Raw genomic sequence first — 20,000 nt, 5'->3', positions numbered from 1 at the left:
TACCCCATCATGCCAACCTTTTCCTTTAAGATCCAGAATGATTTCTAACAAAGGCCTTGATGGCCACCCACGTTGTCCGTTCTTCTTTCATCCCTGCATCTAGTCATTCACTCACGGCATCATCCATATAGTTTGCGGAATCCACCTAATCTAATCCTACTAACCACCTCAACCTCTTCCATATCGTCCTTCGACTCCTCCTCCTCCTCCTCCGCCTCTTCCTCCTCCTCCGCCTCTTCCTCCTCCTCCGCCTCTTCCTCCTCCTCCACCTCTTCCTCCTCCTCCTCCTATTCCTCCTCCTCCTCCTCCTATTCCTCCTCCTCCTCCTCCTATTCCTCCTCCTCCTCCTCCTCCTATTCCTCCTCTCTCCTTTCTCTCCTCCTCTTCTTTCTCTTCTTCCTGTTGCTCCACCTTTTCTTAGTCCTCTTCCTATCCCGCCTTTCCTTTCACTTTTTTTTCTCTTCCTTCTGCCCCTCTATCTTTTCTTCTTCTTCTTCCTTCTTTCACACTCTGTTACTCTTCTTCCTCCTATTTCTCATTCTTTTCCTACTCCATTTCTTCCTCCTCTTTCTGTTTCTTTTTCCTCAACTTTTCTTCCTCTTCCTCCTCCTCCTCCTTTCCCTCATTCACCCCTTTCTCTTCCCCTTCTCCTCCCCTTCTCCTCTACCATTTCTTCTTACCCTTCCTCCTATCACTTCTTTTCACTTTCTCGTCCTCTTCCTCCTCTTCTTCCTCCTCTTCTTCCTCCTCCTCCTCTTTTTTCATTCATATCTTTCTTTTCCTCTTTTTTTCCACTCCTCCTCCTCTTCTTCCTTCTCCTTCCCTCGTTATCTTCCTCAATTTCTTTTTCTTCACCTCCCCTTTTCCTTTTTTTTTCATCTTTATCATCTACCTCTTATTCCACCTCCTCGTCATTATTATCTTCCTTCTGCTATTCCACATTCTCTTCTCCCTTTCCCTCTCCGACTCCTCTAACCCTTCCTCTCCTTCCTTCTCTTCCTATTCCTCCTCCTCCTCCTCCTTTTCTCTCTCTTCTTCCTATTCTTCTTTTTTTCTCTCTCTACTTCCTCCTCCTCGTCATCATCATCGTCACGATCGTCATCATTCTCTTACTTCTTCCTTTGCTACACCCTCTTCTCCTTTACCAATATAATTCCATCTCAGTGAACCTACTCCTCCCTATCTCTATCCCTCCTCATTTTCCTCTTCCTCCTCTTACTCCTCCTAGGCCCCTTTCTCTTTCTCCACCTCCTCCTCTTCCTCCTTCTCTACCTCCTCCTCACCATCATCATCGTCACGTTTGATATTATTCTCTTACTTTTTTTCTTGTGCCGTTCCCCCTTCTCCTTTGCATGTACAATTCCTTCTCATTGAACCTACTACCCCCTATTTCTATCCCTCTTCATTCTCCTCTTCCTCCTCTTACTCCTCCAAGTCCCCTTCCTCTTCCTCCACCTCCTCCTCTTCCTCCCTCTCTACTTCCTCTTCACCATCATCATCGTCACGTTTGATATTATTCTCTTATTTTCATCTTGTGCTGTTTCCCCTTCTCCTCTCCTTCCTCTTCCTCCACCTCCTCCTCTTCCTCCTTCTCTACCTCCTCCTCACCATCATCATCGTCACGTTTGATATTATTCCCCTACTTTTTCTAGTGCCGTTTCCCCTTCTCCTTTGCATGTACAATTCCTTCTCGGTGGGCCTACCCCTCCCCCGCTCATTACACGACCGAAAATAATCACTTTGATTTCCTCTCTCCCACGCCAGCCACTGCTACGCTCTTCCTCTTTCCAGTTCCATACTCTCAATCATCGTTACTCTCGATATGTTCTCTTTTTACGGCTCTCGTTTATCTCCCCCCTGGACTAATCTCATTTCTTCCAGTTACTCTTTACGTTTATTTGCTCTCTTCTCTTCTCCCTTCCCCCACATCCCCTTTATTTTAGTGCGTTTTTATCCCTTTCTTTTTATTACCTTAGTTCAGTTCATTCTCTCTCTCTCTCTCTCTCTCTCTCTCTCTCTCTCTCTCTCTCTCTCTCTCTCTCTCTCTCTCTCTCTCTCTCTCTCTCTCTCTCTCTCTCTCTCTCTCTCTCTCTCCCACCATCTTTCTCTTTTTCTCTTTCTCGTTCTCTTTCTCTCCCTCTCCCTCTCTCCCTCTCTCCCTCTCTCCCTCTCTCTCTCTCTCTCTCTCTCTCTCTCTCTCTCTCTCTCTCTCTCTCTCTCTCTCTCTCTCTCTCTCTCTCTCTCTCTCTCTCTCTCTCTCTCTCTCTCCCCTCTCCCTCTCTCTCTCTCTCTCTCTCTCTCTCTCTCTCTCTCTCTCTCTCTCTCTCTCTCTCTCTCTCTCTCTCTCTCTCTCTCCCTCTCCCTCCCTCTTTCTCTTTCTCTTTCTCTTTCTCTTTCTCTCTCTCTCCTCTCTCCCTCTCTCCCTCTCTCCCTCTCTCCCTCTCTCCCACTCCCCCTCTCTCCCTCACCCCCTCTCCCCTCTCCCTCTCTCCCCTCTCCCTCTCTCTCTCTCTCTCTCTATCTCTCTATCTCTCTATCTCTCTCTCTCTCTCTCTCTCTCTTTCTATATTTATCAATCTATTCTGTCCATCTATCCATCTAACCGTATGTCTGTTTCCCTATCTATCTAGCTATCTAAATATCTATCTATCTATCTATCTATCTATCTAATCTATCTATCTATCTATCTACTAACCTATCTATCTAAATATCTATCCCTTCCCCTTTTCTCTCTCTTCCTTTTTATCGTTTTCCATCTATACCCATGTCTCATCCCACGTTTACTATATTTTTATTACTATTTTTTATTAAACTTCCCACTTTCTCTGCTACATTTTTTTTTCTTTCTTTGTTGTTACTTCATCCCTTCTCCATTTCCTTATTCTCCCTTTCTTTCTTGTATCATCTCCCAGTCCCCGTGCGCAGGCTCCCTGCAATGAGATTGACCACTCCGGTACTGCATTGTGATTGGCTAATCCTTTGCTCTCTTGATATTCACGCAATTTGATTGGTTAGCTCGTCATTGGCATATGACTGGTAGGGACATTACTCTGGTATAATTGGTTGTTTGGTGGTTGTGTGATTTGTTCCTGCGGCTAATCAAATTGTAGTTGTTGTTGTTGTTGCTGCTGCTGTTGATGTTGTTGTGTAGTCAGTCGGATGCTGTGTGATATGATTGGGTGAGTGATGTACCCAACGTGAATGATGGGTTTGTTTGCCTACAATGCGATAAGTTGGACGTTTATTGTGATGGGATTTTTTCCCAATCCGATGGGCTGGTGCCTGTATAAGATTGGTTGTGACCATTCTCGGAACGAGATTGGCTCCGTAAGCCTGATCAAATATTTTATGTACTTATATATAGTAAATGTCTTGGTGTCCATCCAATGCAATACGTTCAGCTGTGTGACAGACATACAATCGTCCCATAATTTGATACAATTAGTTGCGCTGTTGGTCTGTGATGGAGGGAATTACTTTCGTATGGTTGCCAGTGCGGTTTTAGTGTTATCATTTGAATATCAGTGACGAGATTAAACGCATAGCTAAGGCTGAATAAGTTGTTTTGTTTGATTCGGGAGAGTGGTCGTGAATAACCTTGCTGATGAGTCACTGGTTGATTAGCATTGTCGTTCCTGTCAGATAAACTGTGATGGGCTCTGATTAGGTTTTTGGATGACGTGTCTAGCAAGTGGATGTGATTAGATGAACGTTATGGATGTAGTTTGTGATTCGCCATGGCCCTGGACCACGTGCTGAACATATGATCGACACTTATTACTCTCCCGAAGGAGAGCTTCATAACTCATAAGCCCCACCTATGGTCAGTGCTCTGAAGTGACATACACGCTCCTCACCTAAATTCTATATCAAGGGTGAAAGAGACGGCATGCTGTGTTGTGATGCTTAACAAGCCCTGCTCAGGGATCAGCCTTGGGATCGCTGAGTTAGCGGTTCAAGACGCTACCATTGCACAGCAATTCGTGCAGAGATTGGTCTCAGGTTATTACGAGATTTGGATGTATCTAAAGTTATATGAGTTTGTCATGGAACATTTTTCACTGTGATTAAGAGAACTGGATGGCTTACAAAATAAAGATGGCATAGCTGTATTTAGTATACATACATAGCTACATACATACATACCATAATACCCACATATATAAATATACATACATACACACATACCTTACGTACTTACATACATACATACATACATACATACATACATACATGCATACATGTAAGCACATATACATACATACATATGTACATACATACATACATACCTTACATACATACACACATACATACATACATACTGTCATACATACTGTCATACATACATACTGTCATACATACATACTGTCATACATACATACTGTCATACATACATACATACTGTCATACATACATATATACATGCATGCATGCATGCATACAATACATACCTAAAACAATACATATATATTCGCGTTTGCACAAGGGCTTCAATCACCCTAATATGAATTAGATAGGGGTGGCTTAGTCAATGTATACGTTTGTCTCAAATATTCGTGAGATAAGAAAAGGGAGTGGGAGGGGGAAGGAGGGCGCTTAGTCCTGTCGCTCCACCGCCCCATTTGACCGCATTTCACTTCACACAAGGGAATATGGTAGCAGAAATCTTGTCCCTGAAACAAAGCGTGCTTTTAGTATAGTATCATTATTTATCCATTTGATTGTATTTTATTATTCATCTATCTATTTATTTGTTTATTTGTTTCATTTTATTTTATTAGTTTTTTAGATTTTCACTGGGCACCTGTATGTAGGTCCCTATCGTCCACCTTCAAAATTTTGTTAATATTTTTATCTCCGTCTGCAGGGGAAGCACCGAGGTGCTTATAACTAGTTTCCGGACCGGGCCGAAAGTATATCGCCCCATCAAAAAAGACTGTATTTTCTCCAACTTTATACATACGAAACCTATGCTTGCTCCCATCATCCTCATACATACATACATACCATAATACCCACATATATAAATATACATACATACATACACACATACCTTACGTACATACATACATACATACATACATACATACAAACATACATGCATACAAACATACATACATACATACATACATACATACATACATACATACAAACCAGTAACATAAACTATACTATACCTAATTTATACATGGAGAACGGTTCAACTTTTCTACCTAAAGAACTCTATGGGATGGGTGTGGAGGAGTGGGTTTCCAGTCAAATTCGAAACAGAAACTCAATATTGTTGTTGTTATTAATTGTCATTACTATTATCATTATTATCATTATTGTTATCATTATTATCATCATTATTATCATTAGCATCATTATCATCATTATCATCATTATCATCATTATCATCATCATCATCATTATTGTTATTGTTCTTACTACTATCATTGGTATTATCATCGATGTTTTTTCATTACTACTATTGTAATTATTATCAATGTTATTGTTTTTATCATATGTTTATTCATCACTCCCCTACATCCATAGCTTGCCATTATTATCTACTGTGATATGAACGTTCACATTATTGGAATGTCAGTTTGAGGTTATCCTCTGAATAGTGGGAAAGCGGAAATAAATTGAGATATGTTTACATTATTTCAGTACATATGTGTAGTTGTGACATGTTTCTATTATTGACTGTTAAATGATATGTTCTGTTTGCGTCATTTTCATATGATGTGATGGCGTTACAATGGAACATGATATACACTAAGGCTACTAATATTTTACAATAAGGGTTGTTCAAAATTAACCTTTTTGGAGTTCTTTAGCAGAAGAAATTGTCTGTTAGCAGAAAGAATAAGGGTGTAAATCAAGTTATCAAATGGTTGATAGTTTACATTTTCTATATGTTTAAATATTTTTTTCGTCTGTTTTGGCAGATCATGTAATATAGATGATTAAAACAAAACGTGGTGTTACCATTCTCACCCTAACAGCCCACAGGGTCAAAGTCTCAAACATTTGTTCTGACTAAAGCTGGAAAGCTCTTGAACTTACTTCATCCAGATGCTTTTGCAGATGACTGTGACTTGGCATCTTTCAAAGGAGTCTAAAGACACCTCCTCCCGAATCTACGCTTGATTTCGAATTAATATATTCTTCGCCTTTTTTTTTTTTTTCGGAGCGGCCCTATGTGGGGATTTAATTTGTTGTACTTTTTTATATCTTTTTACTGCTCTTTGATATATAAAGTTAAGAAAAGAAAAACATTCTCTGATGTATTCCTGAATATCGTCGTCTTTTATATGTACTCTGGCACCAGACGACTTTACTGAGTCGAGAGAAACCCTCAGGCTACCCAAGGGAATTTTTTTATTCTTTCTTTTTCTTAATAACGAATAACACGGTTGCAAGCGGCCACCATCGTGATGATTTGAGGTTGGAATGTGTTGGTGTGCGATTTGGCCTCACTTCATGCGAGTGTGCCATGATTGCCTCTTTCTCGACTTTTCAGGATCGCTTACCCGGATCACGTGATTCGAATGTCCAATTATCCTACAGAGGGCCGATTCCTTTAACTGAATAAAATCCCCAGTACAAGACACTTGTGGATGCCCATATGGGCTTGACAGGCTATTTGTGATTCATCTAACCCTCTCATAACGTGGAAGATCCTCTTGACTGGATAATATAGCCTGGCGTTGGCTCAGAGCAAAATCATTAAATATAATCGGGGTCAAAGGGTTTATAGGGTAGGTGGGGTGTCATGCACGGGCAGGTGGGGTGTCATGCACTCGCCTGGCGTCAACCAGAATAAAAATCCAAGTTTTTTCCAATGTGGGGGAGAGTTATACGCACTCTGGTTGCGCTTTTGCTCTTCTTTGTTAATAAACGACCTGCAAGACTTGCTCTTCAGGACATGTATGACTTTTCAAGAGAAATATTACGTTAGGCATCCTATTGCAAGGAGTGTGCAGGAAAAATATATACACAAGAAATTGATGGAAGGCGATTGGGAAGTTTTGGAGTTATGAACACGTAAAAAAAATGACAAAGTTGGATTGTTTAAACAGCTATCAGGCTAGAAATTAAATATGACCATCGCTAGAGGCTACAACTCCCTCAAAATCTAGAAGTTGACATCTAGATGAAGAGTAACATGAAGTTAAAGGTATTCGGTACGGAAGAGGTCATAGGCCCTGTTCACATTAGCGGTTTGAACCGCACGGAAACCGCGGCAGTATAGAAAATTCTAAGAAAAGCCGCGCAATGGTGTGCGAACGCCTCCACTGACTTAAATTCTATTTGAAACGCCGCGGTTTGAACCGCCATGCTTTTAACCGCCGCGGTTGAAACAAATGTGAATAGAGTCTTTACGGTGATGGAAACGACTGGCAGGAGTTCACAATCCAGACGTAGGAAGTTCGAAAGCCTTAAATCCCTTGCAACGCGGATAGCACACAAATAAAGTTATCAAAACAACTAACCAAGGCTCTCCCTTGGATGAATAAAATCTCCTGATGGCAGACATACAAGTCGAGTAAGGAGCTGCGAGTACTGAAGACCGGTTTGGTAAGTTCTCGGTGACCCTGAAATCTGGAAGGATGATGAAGATGCCTATTAGCCACTCACCATCGTCATCTGATTGACCGAGTCTGCAGTCAGGGATGGCAGAGTAGAGCGGGGCTGGAGAACAGGTAATGCATCTGGAACCTTGATGGAATGGAGGCTTTCCACGCAAGAACGACTGGATGGAGGTCTGGAAGCCTGCTGGCTTCCATCACCACCAGGGGGATGTTTGGCCATAAAGTGGAATTCTTTCCAGAGGGCTCTTTCCCCGACCTCGGGTACTTTGGATGGCATCATGTTTTTCTTTGTAATATTTTGTGGTTGCCCAGTGTTCGCACATTATACGCGATTTTTTTATAATATGTCAAAGATGGATTAGGGTAGGTTAAGTTAAATTAGGATAGGTTGGGATGCGCTGGGTTAGGTTAGATTAGGTCAGGTTAGGTTACATTATTTTAGGTTGGATTTGTTTAGGTTGAGACAAGTTAGGTTAGGTCAGGTCAGGTCAGGTCAGGTCAAATTAGGTTAGGTCATGTTATGTTTGGTTAGATTAGGTTGGGTTATGTTAAGTTAGGATGGGTTAGGTTAAGTTAGGTTGGGTTAGATTAAGTTAGGTTGGGTTAGATTAAGTTAGGTTGGGTTAGGTTAAGTTAGGTTGGGTTAGGTTAAGTTAGGTTGGGTTAGGTTAAGTTAGGTTGGGTTAGGTTGGGTTAGGTTGGGTTAGGTTGGGTTAGGTTGGGTTAGGTTGGGTTAGGTTGGGTTAGGTTGGGTTGGGTTGGGTTAGGTTGGGTTAGGTTGGGTTAGGTTGGGTTAGGTTAGACTGGATTAGGTTGGGTTGGGTTAGGTTGGGTTAGGTTGGATTGGGTTAGGCTGGTTTGGGTAAGGTTGGGTTGTGTTTGGGTTAGGTTGGACTGGGCTATGTTGGGTTAGGTTAGGCTGGGTTCGGTAAGGTTGGGTTAGGTTGGGTTAAGTTAGGTTAGGTTGGATTAAGTTTGGTTAGGTTGGGTTGGGTTAGGTTAAGTTGGGTTAGGTTGGGTTAGGTTGGGTTAGGTTGGGTTGGGTTGGGTTGGGTTGGGTTAAGTTAGGTTAAGTTAGGTTGGGTTAGGTTAAGTTAGGTTGGGTTAGGTTGGGTTAGGTTAAGTTAGGTTGGGTTAGGTTAAGTTAGGTTGGGTTAGGTTAAGTTAGGTTGGGTTAGGTTAAGTTAGGTTGGGTTAGGTTAAGTTAGGTTGGGTTAGGTTAAGTTAGGTTGGGTTGGGTTAAGTTAGGTTGGGTTAGGTTGGGTTGGGTTAAGTTAGATTGGGTTGGGTTAAGTTAGGTTGGGTTGGGTTAAGTTATGTTGGGTTGGGTTAAGTTATGTTGGGTTGGGTTAAGTTATGTTGGGTTGGGTTAAGTTATGTTGGGTTGGGTTAAGTTATGTTGGGTTGGGTTAAGTTATGTTGGGTTGGGTTAAGTTATGTTGGGTTGGGTTAAGTCAGGTTGGGTTGGGTTAGGTTGGGTTAGGTTAGGTTGGGTTAGGTTAGGTTGGGTTAGGTTAGGTTGGGTTAGGTTAGGTTGGGTTAGGTTAGGTTGGGTTAGGTTAGGTTGGGTTAGGTTAGGTTGGGTTAGGTTAGGTTGGGTTAGGTTATACTGGGTTAGGTTATACTGGGTTAGGTTATACTGGGTTAGGTTATACTGGGTTAGGTTATACTGGGTTAGGTTGGGTTAGGTTGGGTTGGGTTGGGTTGGGTTGGGTTGGGTTGGGTTGGGTTGGGTTGGGTTAGGTTGGGTTAGGTTGGGTTAGGTTGGGTTGGGTTGGGTTAGGTTAGGTTGGGTTAGGTTGGGTTAGGTTGGGTTGGGTTGGGTTGGGTTAGGTTAGGTTGGGTTAGGTTAGGTTGGGTTAGGTTAGGTTGGGTTAGGTTGGGTTGGGTTAGGTTATGTTGGGTTAGGTTAGGTTAGGTTAGGTTAAAATAGGTTAAATTAGTTAAATTAAGCTAGATCATGTTATGTTTGGTTAGGTTAGGTAGGTTAGGTTGAATTAAATTAGGTTAAATTAAATTAAGTTAAATTAAATTAGGTTAGGTCATGTTATGTTAAATTAGGATAGATTAGGATAGATTAGGTTAGATTAGGTTAGATTAGGTTAGATTAGGTTAGATTAGGTTAGATTAGGTTAGATTAGGTTAGATTAGGTTAGATTAGGTTAGATTAGGTTAGATTAGGTTAGATTAGGTTAGATTAGGTTAGGTTAGATTAGGTTAAATTAGGTTAGGTTAGGTTATATTTAATTAGGTTAGGTTATATTTACTTACGTTAGGTTAAGTTAGGTTAGGTTAAATTATGTTAAATTAAGTTAGATTATGTTAAGTTAGATCAGGTCAGGTCAGGTCAAGTCAAGTCAAGTCAAGTCAAGTCAAGTCAAGTCAGGTTAGGTTAGGTTAGGTTAGGTTAGGCTAGATAAGGTTAGGCTAGGCTAGGTTAGGTTATGTTAGGTTAGGTTAGGTTAGGCTAGGCTAGATTAGGTTAGGTTAGGTTAGGTTAGGTTAGGTTAGGCTAGATAAGGTTAGGCTAGGTTAGGCTAGGTTAGGTTAGGTTAGGTTAGTTTAAGAAGAGGAGCACACGGCAGGAGGCGTGTAGCTGTGCCCAACGCCAACACTTTGTTGGGTAAGGGTAAATTTAGATTAGGCTAGGTTAGATTAGGTTAGGTTAGGTTAGGTTAAGTTAAGTTAAGGTGAGGAGCACACGACAGGAGGCGTGTAGCTGCGACCAAAGCCATCACCTAGTTGGGTAAGAGTAAGTTTAGATTAGGATAGATGAGGTTAGGTTAGGGATACAACAATATCAATGCAGGCACACTTTGTGAAAGAATTTTAGTTTTGTTCAACTTTAGGTCCTCTCGTGTGCGGTCATGCCCCAATGCAATTGCCCAGCAATAACGGTGATCAGAGTTCGATCACACCAGCAACCCACGATTGCCACTTGGCCTGGCTATCCGTACACATAGAGCAAGGGTGGTAGCTTTGCAAGAAAGCCTTTCCTCACGTTCTCTTATCATTATTTTTTCGAACATGACATACATACTCGTACAAACCAAATGGACACCCTATAAGGGGGTGACTGTGTCAAAACACATACACCCATCACCTTCACTGCCCCCTTTCCTTTTAGCACCTAGTGGATGAAGAGACATTCCAGTCCCCTGCCGCGACGTTCGGGTCAAAGGCATTCCTGCGAGACAAAATCTCTCGCAAATATTACAGTATATCGTAATTAAGGCTTTCATTATTACGTTTAACCCTTTTTAGTTTCGGTCTTCGGCTCAACTAAAGCGCCAGGCGTCAGATAGAACAAAGATGATAAAGCTCGTTGTATTCTTGGTCTCCATGGCGCTGGCTCCGACCCACAGCTGAATAAAAATGTCAAACGTCAAGCAGAACACAATCTGTAAGGTATGTCATTGTCGCGAAAAGCTTAATCACAATTTTAGGAAAAGGTAGGATGGGTGAGTACCGTATGAACCCGCTAACGAGCACAACGAAGGACCGAATTGGACAAACCAAAACAAAAATGAATAAAGAGAGAATTTAACAAGGAGCTAAATGTATATATTGGTAACATGTAATGAGTTAAGTAGACAGATGAACAAGAAATAAACTAATATATAAATAGGCTAATACATAAGGTAATCAATTTATATATTCACTTATTTACCTATTAATCTATATATATATATATATATATATATATATAATATATTATATTATATATATATATATATATATATATATACAATATATATATATATGTTCACCTATTCATTTATATGTATATTTAGTTATCTATCTATTCATCTGTTATTCTATTCATTTATACATGGAATAGATACATAAATACATAAACAAGTACAAATAAAGAATAAAAGTTATTGATTAGTCTAATCATAAATAGATAATGATAGAATAAAGTAAAATCAAATTAGATAAACTAAAATAAGATTGAATTTGATCAGACTAAATTAGATTAACGTAAACGAGGTTAATTGAATGCATATAAGATTAACAAGAATTCAATTAGATTCATTTTAATAATATAAGAATAGAATAGGATGAGATTATATGATATCGATCAAATCAAATCGAAAAGAAAATGGACACGTGGGACAGGCAAGGGAATGTTTGTACAATTTCATTACATGAAAAATTAATCTTGGGGTCAAGAATTGGGGAATGATCGATACAATGAATATTGAAGATCGGTGAGTCAAATCAACAATATCGTATGAGATCTGGCGCCTGTAACTAAGATTAGTATTCGCTACCCAATCAACACTAGAAGATTTAGACATTAACTACGATACTCGTATGTACAACTACATAATACTAATCGACTGAGGATGACGTGGTTTGAGAAAAACTAAGTAAAATATAATTGTAGAACCAAAAGTAAGTAAAGCAGACGAAATGAAAAAAGAAGAGAAGATATATTTGGGGAATATATAGAGGAACGCGTATGGAAGGACATGGTGAATGTATATACATCAGAGGAATGCCAAAGAATGTATTTGCCATCAAACGGAAGAGGCATGAGCAACTGTAGCATAACTGAAGAAGTCAGATCTGTGGAATAAACAAGAGGCATGAGTGAGGAATGACGTAGGAAATTAGTAGACACACGTTATAAATTTTGAAGTCTGTGGAATGAGTAAGCAGGGCATGCCTATGGAATAAGGAAAAGAGGCATGAAGGGGGGGGGCATAACTGTGAAATGGTTGGATTTTTAAGAAGGGCATGTTTGTGGAACCAAGGATAAGAGTATGCGTGACGAGAGAACGCCTATGGAATGAGCAAGAGGCATGAATGAGGAAGGTGAGCCTGTTGAATCGATAGAAGGGTATGCCTGTAGAATGATCTAAGGGCATGAATGAGAAAATCTCGCCCATAGAAGAAGCAAGAGAATGTGTGAGGAGGACAGATCAGTGGAATGAACGAATTATAAACGCAAGAGACATAGATATGGAATGAACGTTCATTTTGAATAAACGAGAGTAGTATGTGGAGAACAAATGTCTGTGAAATGGATGCAGAAGGCATGTGTCATAAGTACACGCCCGTGGAAGGAATGAAAAAATTATGATTAGGGAAAGGCATGTCTTTGAAGTTAACGGGAGTAAAAGAGCATGCGAATTAAAGACATAACAGTAGAAAGAACGAGAGAGGCATGAGAGACGTCCTGCCTATGGAATGAGTAGGGAATTCATCACTTTAATATGAACGTAGAAGCGCATAGCGAATGGCATGTCTGTGGAATGAACAAGAGGAGCATAAAAGAGTAGATCATGAAAATAGAATGAGCTTGAATGGAAAATACATATCAGTCTGTGGAATGAGCATGAGTGGGGAGAAATGAATGATAGAGGCATGAGAGAGAAGATCAAGCACGTGGAATGAATGAGAGATGCATAAGAGATAAGACCATGGATGTGGAATGAGCATGGGTGAGGAGGACTTGCCTGGGGAATGAACGAGAGGAGAGAGGCATGAGTGGGAACGGGTCTAACGAGACGTTACGGAACTCGGCGCCCATCAGCGCCCTTGGCGGCGCAATCTAATCACGTGAGCCCAATTAATCTCCGTGTATGTATGTGTTGGAGCTGACCAAGCTCTTGCGTAGATCTGAACGCTTATGTTGGTTTATGTGTGTGTGTGTGTGTGTGTGTGTGTGTGTGTGTGTGTGTGTGTGTGTGTGTGTGTGTGTGTGTGTGTGTGTGTGTGTGTGTGTGTGTGTGTGCGTGCGTGCACACATATGACATGTGGATGCGATTTCTAGGGTTTATGAATGGACACTAAGGAATGTTGATCACTATTTGATGAATAGGAAGCTCTCTGAACCTATAATCGTCCATATACATGAATACACATACATACTGTACACATAAACAAATATACATGCATAAACCTTCACGCACACATATACACATAAACATAGATACATGCATACACATCCATACTCGCACACACACACACACGCATGCACACGCATGCATATGCACACACGCATACATTTATACACAAACGGACATGCATACACACGTACACACGTACAGACAAACGTACAAGCACAAACGTACACCCAAGCACACACACGTACACACAAACGGCGTCGATTGTAAGAGATGTGCAACTCTGTTGGAAGAAAAGCAAAAATATGAAAATAGAAAACATCATTGTGGAGATAAAATACTTATTGTAATATACGGAAAGCTGTTACTGTGCAGAAGGTGAAAGGTGAAAAGGAAAAATATATTGATAGTAAAAAACTGAAATAAATCCCCGTCTGGGGTTATTGGCTGCATATTATTGTAGCATGCTCAGTAGTATGCAGCTAATACTTTAAGGTCTATATAGGAAATATCTACTCGTAAATAAATTATACTACTTTATTGTTGAGCGACTCTCCCTCCATTATGCTGCCCCCCCCCCTACTCTTATTACTGTCCTGTACCACTACTCTGAATGTGTATTTCTATTGTCGCCAATCCCTGTGGTAAGGAAGGAAAGAGTACTGCCATCGGGTCGTGGGTGGCTAAAACGAGAAGGAGGATAAGACAAAGCATCATGCTCTCTGTAGCCCCAAAGGGTAAATTCCTACAAGTTATGGCTTAAGAGAGTCTGGTAGTTTTCCACCAGAACCCTAAGGTTTGGGTCTTTTAATGTGCGTGGATGTGTTATACATGAGAGTAAAAGGGAAGAGATAGGCAGTTTATTTGTGAGAGGGAAGATGGATGTGTCGGCACGGAGTGAAACTAAGTTGAATGGGAGGTGTGACTTTGAGTTTGGGAGGTAGGGAGGATGTTGGAAATGAGAAGACGAGAGAGGGAAGGGGTGGTTATACTAGTAAGTAAAGAAATAAGTAAGCGTGTGGCGGAGCGGAAGGTTTCTTCAAGATTAATGTGGATGAACGTGAAACTGGGAAGGAAGATGTAGGTCTTAGTAAGTGCATATAGGCCTGGGAGTGAGAAGAGTGTAGAGAAAATAGGCTTTTTGAGTAGCCTTAACTGAGTACATAGATATTTGTTTTGAGAAATTTCAGTAGGGGATGAACCAATAGACGTAGTGATTAGAAAGTGTAGAGTGCCAGGTAAACATAGTAGTGGAGAGTTTATGATGGAGATTTATTTAGAAAGAAAGTTGATGATAGCTAACACAGTGTTTAAGAAGATGGTTAAGCATTAGTACACATGGGAGAAGGTGGTGGATGGAAGGGTGATTGATAACGCTTTATTGGACTACGTAGTGGTATCAAGGAGAAGAGTAAGAAGAGTATGGAGAGGAATAGAGGGAGTAATTGGGGAAGAACAGTGTGGGTTTAGGAAATGTAGGGGTTGCGTGGATCAGATTTTTGTGATAAAACAGATATGTGAAAAATATTTAGGAAAAAGTAAGGATGTTCTTTGGGCCTTCATGGATTTAGAGAAGGCTTATGACACAGTAGACAGTAGACAAGAAGTGAAGAGGGTTGTTGAAGAGGAGAAGCGAGCATTCACAGACTGGTTGCAAAGTGGAACGAGAGAAATGTGGAGTTCCGGAGGAATAGAGGAGTGCCTGTATAATTTTGTTTTGCAAGGGAAAAGGGAACCAATATTAATGTAGTAATTTCAGAGAGATCAGTTTGTTGAGTGTAGTTGGGAAGGCTTATGGAAGAGTTTCAATTGTGAGAATTAGGAGCGGAATAGATGGAATAATTGATTAAGATAAGTGTTGGTTTAGGAAAGGTAGGGGTTGCGTAAATCAGATTTTTGTGATAAAACATATGTGAAAAAGCTTTAGGAAAGGATAAGGATGTTCTTTGGGCCCTGATGGACTTAGAGAAGGCTTATGACACAGTAGACAGGAAGGCACTGTGGGAAATTTTGCAGATATATTGGATCGGAGGAAAATTTTTAAGGTCAATCGAGAGTTTTTACGAGAGTAATAGAACCTGTGTTAGATAGGGAAATGGAGAGAGTGAGGGGTTTGAGGTAAAGGTGAGACTACGTCAGTGATGTGTTATGTCGCCATGGCTGTTAAATGTGTACATAGATGGAGTGGAGCGGGAGGTAAATGCGAGGGTAATGGGCAGGAAATTGAAGATGATTAAAAAATGGAGAAAAATGAAAGGCAAGCCAGTTGTCTGCTAACGACATTGCGCTTGTGGCAGGATCAGAGTGGGGATAAATAGAGATAGTGACGGAGTATAAGTGTGGTGATGAGATGTACAAGGGTAGATGATGACAGCAATTTGAAAATAAGTCTTAAAGAAGAGAGGCTGGAGGAAGTGAATAGCTTTAGTTACTTGGGGTTGTATTTGGCTGAAAAGGGAGGAGTGAAGGTGGAGGTAAATTGTAGATTGAGAGAAGCAGGTAAGTGTCTTGTGGGATTAAAAAGTCTAATAAGAAATAGGCATTTGGGAATGAATGCAAAGAGGAGATTATATGAAGGGGTGATTGTGCCGATAGCACTGTATGGGGCAGAGACGTGAAATATAAGAGAGGCAGAGAGAAAAATGTTAAATGTGCTTAAAATGAAATGTCTGAGAACTATGTTAGGGTGACAAGGTTGGATGGGGGTGAGAGATGAAGAAGTGAGGAGGAGAGGGAGGGTGGAAAAGGAAATGGCAGATAAGATTGATGAAAGAGTATTAGGATGGTTTGGACACGCGGAAAGAATTAGTGAAGAAAGATTAGTAAAAAAGGTGTGGAAGGCAGAGGTGGATGAAGTGAACATGAGGGACGACCGAGGATGAGATGGATGGATGGGGTGAAATGGGCGTTGAGTAGGAGGAGATAGAGATGAGTGGAGAATGACTGTGTATAGATTATACTGTGATATCGTATTAACCCAGTTTCAGTTGAGCAGTATTAACCTAGTTTCAGTTGAGCAGTAAGTGTCATTCAGGTCAGGTTAACTGGGGTAGCTGTTTCAAACAGTTAGATGGCGAGTGGTTGTATTTCAATGACCAGAATTGTTGCCTTAGAGAAGACTCTTGAGGGCCTTAAAGAGGTGAATCGAGTCCTTCGCCCGAAGATGCAAAACACGGACGATAAACCATGATTTGAACCTAGGTGGAAAAAGGTGACAAACAAAACACGGACAGATGGTAAAAAGCCCTCACCAGACCCGCTTGAATGCAATAAACTCAATCAAGTTCTCGCGGGCTTATAAGAAGAAGAAACGAAGAAAATGCAAGAGAAGATGGGTAGGGCAGTCGCTAGACCCCTGCCCACAGATAAGATTTTGGTTGTAGGAGATAGCCAGGTGGGGTATTTAGATAGGGCCTTCTGCGACAAAGATAGGAAGCTTAGGATCCAGGTGTGTTTCCCCGGGGCGGGGATAGGTGATGGTAGAGACAGGATTGAAGAGTGTATAGTCGGGGAAAGTGTGAAACCCATCGTTTGTTTGAGTGCTGGGGGGGAATGGCATAGGTAAGTTAGGAAATGAGGAACTGTTTGCGCTGTTCCGGGATGCGCTAGATAAGATTAGAAATAAGGGAGGAGTTCCTGTTGTAAATGGAATCCTTCCGAGGCGTCGAGTTGGAGGTATATGGCATTTCAGGGCTATTGCAATGGATTGCAGGCTGGCAAAATATTGTAATGCTAACGGATGGGCACTTGTCGAGAACTGGGATAGCTCTTACGGTAAGAATCATATATATACAATGGACGGGGTGCACTTGTCGTTCAGCGGATTTCGGGTCTTTGAGTCCCTTGAGCGAGAAGTAGGCATCTTCCATTTTTTTAGACTACGTGGGAGTCTAGGGAAAGTATCGGAATATAGTTTAGGCAATAGAAAAAGCTCAGTGAGGGATTGTGTAAAGAATCACCAAATCAGGTGGAGAGAGAATAAACTAAAAGTTTACTATACAATCATCAAAAGCGTAATGAATGAAATTTATTTACTGCGAGGTAAAACATGTGTAAGAGATTTGATATTATAGCTATTACTGAATACTGGATCAATAAGGTTGATAAACATTTCCTTCCGGAAATCTAGATAGAAGAATACATTTTTTTTTTTTTTTTGCAAGGACAGGGTTGACAGGAGTGGGAGAGTTGTAGCACTTTTCGTTAAAAATATAATAAACTGTATTATCAACAATTCGATTTAGGAAGAAGATAGTACGGAATCTATTTCGGTGAAGATTATAGGCAAGAATAAGAAACTTATTATTGGCGTCCTACATAGACCTCCTATCCTCAGCATTGAGCAGACTGATCCCCTTATTCATGAAATTCACAGGGCGTTCCAGTACAAAAACGTTGTAATCATGGGAGATTTTGATTATAGAAACATTGATTGGGTAATTTTAGTAGGAGATCAAGAAACGAATTTTTTCTTAGATATGGTGCAGGATAATTTCCTAAAACAAACAATTACCGATCCTACGAGAGGGAGAATACTCTGGACTTACTTTTAACTAATAATGAGCTTCTAACGTGTAACGTAAAAGTGAGAGTCTAGGCTGTAGCGGTCAACAAGAAATAAAATTTAATATTGTTTGGGAAAAATTAAAAAGTACGAATAACGTTCAAGTGCCGTATTTCAGGAGAGCCAATTTTGACATGATGAGAGACTATATAAGACATTTGATCACTAACAGGACCGACTCAGGGAACTGTGACGGTCAGTCCGGACGTCAATAAAGAGGTCAGAGGTCGGGTCACGGAGGGTATGCGTACCTTGGGTCAGGTCACTTGTGGGCACGGGTTCAACAGCCCGGTCACCGATTTGGATGAAATGTATACTAACCTAATAGATTTAATTTTAAATGTACAAAAGAAATTAATTCCCCTCAAATCAGTACGGAAGAATAGTAATATTCCCAAATGGGTGATGGACAGGCTGAAATATGAGATCGAAAAAAAAAGGGAAACACACTTTAGATACAAATATAACGATAAGATAAGATTGGTTAAAAAGAATACGCGCACAGTGAAACGTAACTATTATATTAAGGTTGCTAAACAAGCGAGATCTAACCCAAAGAGCTTCTTCTAACTCTTCAGAGCAAAAGAATACCAAAATGATAGGCCCAATTCAAAATGACGAAAATATCATGATAGAATTGAAGGAAAAATGAGTGAAGCGTTTAACAAATATTTTCCCTCGGTGTTTAGTAAGGAAAGGTAGATAAGGTAGAATGCGATCCGGTTTTCAATGGGGATGAAGAAAGTAGACCAATATTAGCACTAGTAAGGTAGAAGTAGTCAAGCAGATTGAAAGAATTAAAACTACAAAATCCCGGGGTCCAGACGAAATTTTTCCGAGAGTGCTTAAAAAGTGTAAATTTGAAATCTGCGACCAGTTAACAGAAATATTGAACAAGTCGGTAGACACTGGTTTTGTACCTATTGCTTGGAGGCAGGCAAACGTTGTTCCTGTTTTCAAAAATGGAGATAAATCGTCTATATGCAACTACAGGCCAATCAGTTTGACATCAGTTATAGGTAAAATGCTTGAATCAATAATAGTTAATAGACTCAGAGAACACATCGAAAGACATAATTTGATTCGTGACACACAGCATGGTTTCTCCAAAGGTAAGCCATGTGTGACTAATCTTCTATCCTCTTACACTAAAGTATATAAGGCGTCAGATATCAATGATAGTTACGATGTTATTTACCTTGACTTTAGAAAAGCGTTCTAGTGCTAAATAAAAAAGCCCATGGCATAGGAGGAAAAGCATTAGAATGGATTAGAGCTTGGATCAGTGACAGAAAACAGCAGGTCACCATATATGGTGTAAAATCCAGGTTGGGGAGTTTTTCTAGTGGGGTCCCCCAGGGCTCGGTTTTGGGTCCCTTATAGTTCATTATGTACATAAACGACTTGAACAATGGGATTAATAGTGATGTTAGTAAGCTTGCGGACAACACTAAAATAGGACACCTAATTAGGTCAGGAGACGACTCCGAGACTCTGCAGGATGATCTTAACAAATTGTTCACATGGTCGGTGAAATGGCAAATAGACTTCAATATCTCAAAGTGCCACGTGTTAAACGTAGGGCTACACAACCCCAAAAATATATATATACCTTAGATAACACGTTTTAGAGAAAGCTAAGTGCAAGAGAGACTTGAGAGTTTTCGTGAGTCCTGACCTTAAAAAAAGGAAACAGTGCATTAGTGCCAGGAATAAAGCTAGCAGAGCATTAGATTTCATTGCTAGGACGGTTACGAATAGAAGTACAGAGGTAATTATCAAACTCTATCTAGCATTAGTTAGACCCATCCTTGACTATGCGGTACAGTTTTGGTCTCGATCTTATAGAATAGAATCAGTACAGAGAGAGGAGAATGACCAAAATGATACATGGGCTCAGAAATTTACCTTACGAGGACATGCTTAGGCACAGAGTGCGGGGTGATCTAATAGAGGTGTTTAAGTGGATCAAAGGATTTAATAAAGGTGACGCAA

This window comes from Oratosquilla oratoria, chromosome 19 (genome assembly GCF_046742065.1).
Source record: "Oratosquilla oratoria isolate Oo_2021 chromosome 19, ASM4674206v1, whole genome shotgun sequence".
Taxonomy (NCBI): domain Eukaryota; kingdom Metazoa; phylum Arthropoda; class Malacostraca; order Stomatopoda; family Squillidae; genus Oratosquilla; species Oratosquilla oratoria.
This window is presented reverse-complemented; position numbering follows the sequence as displayed.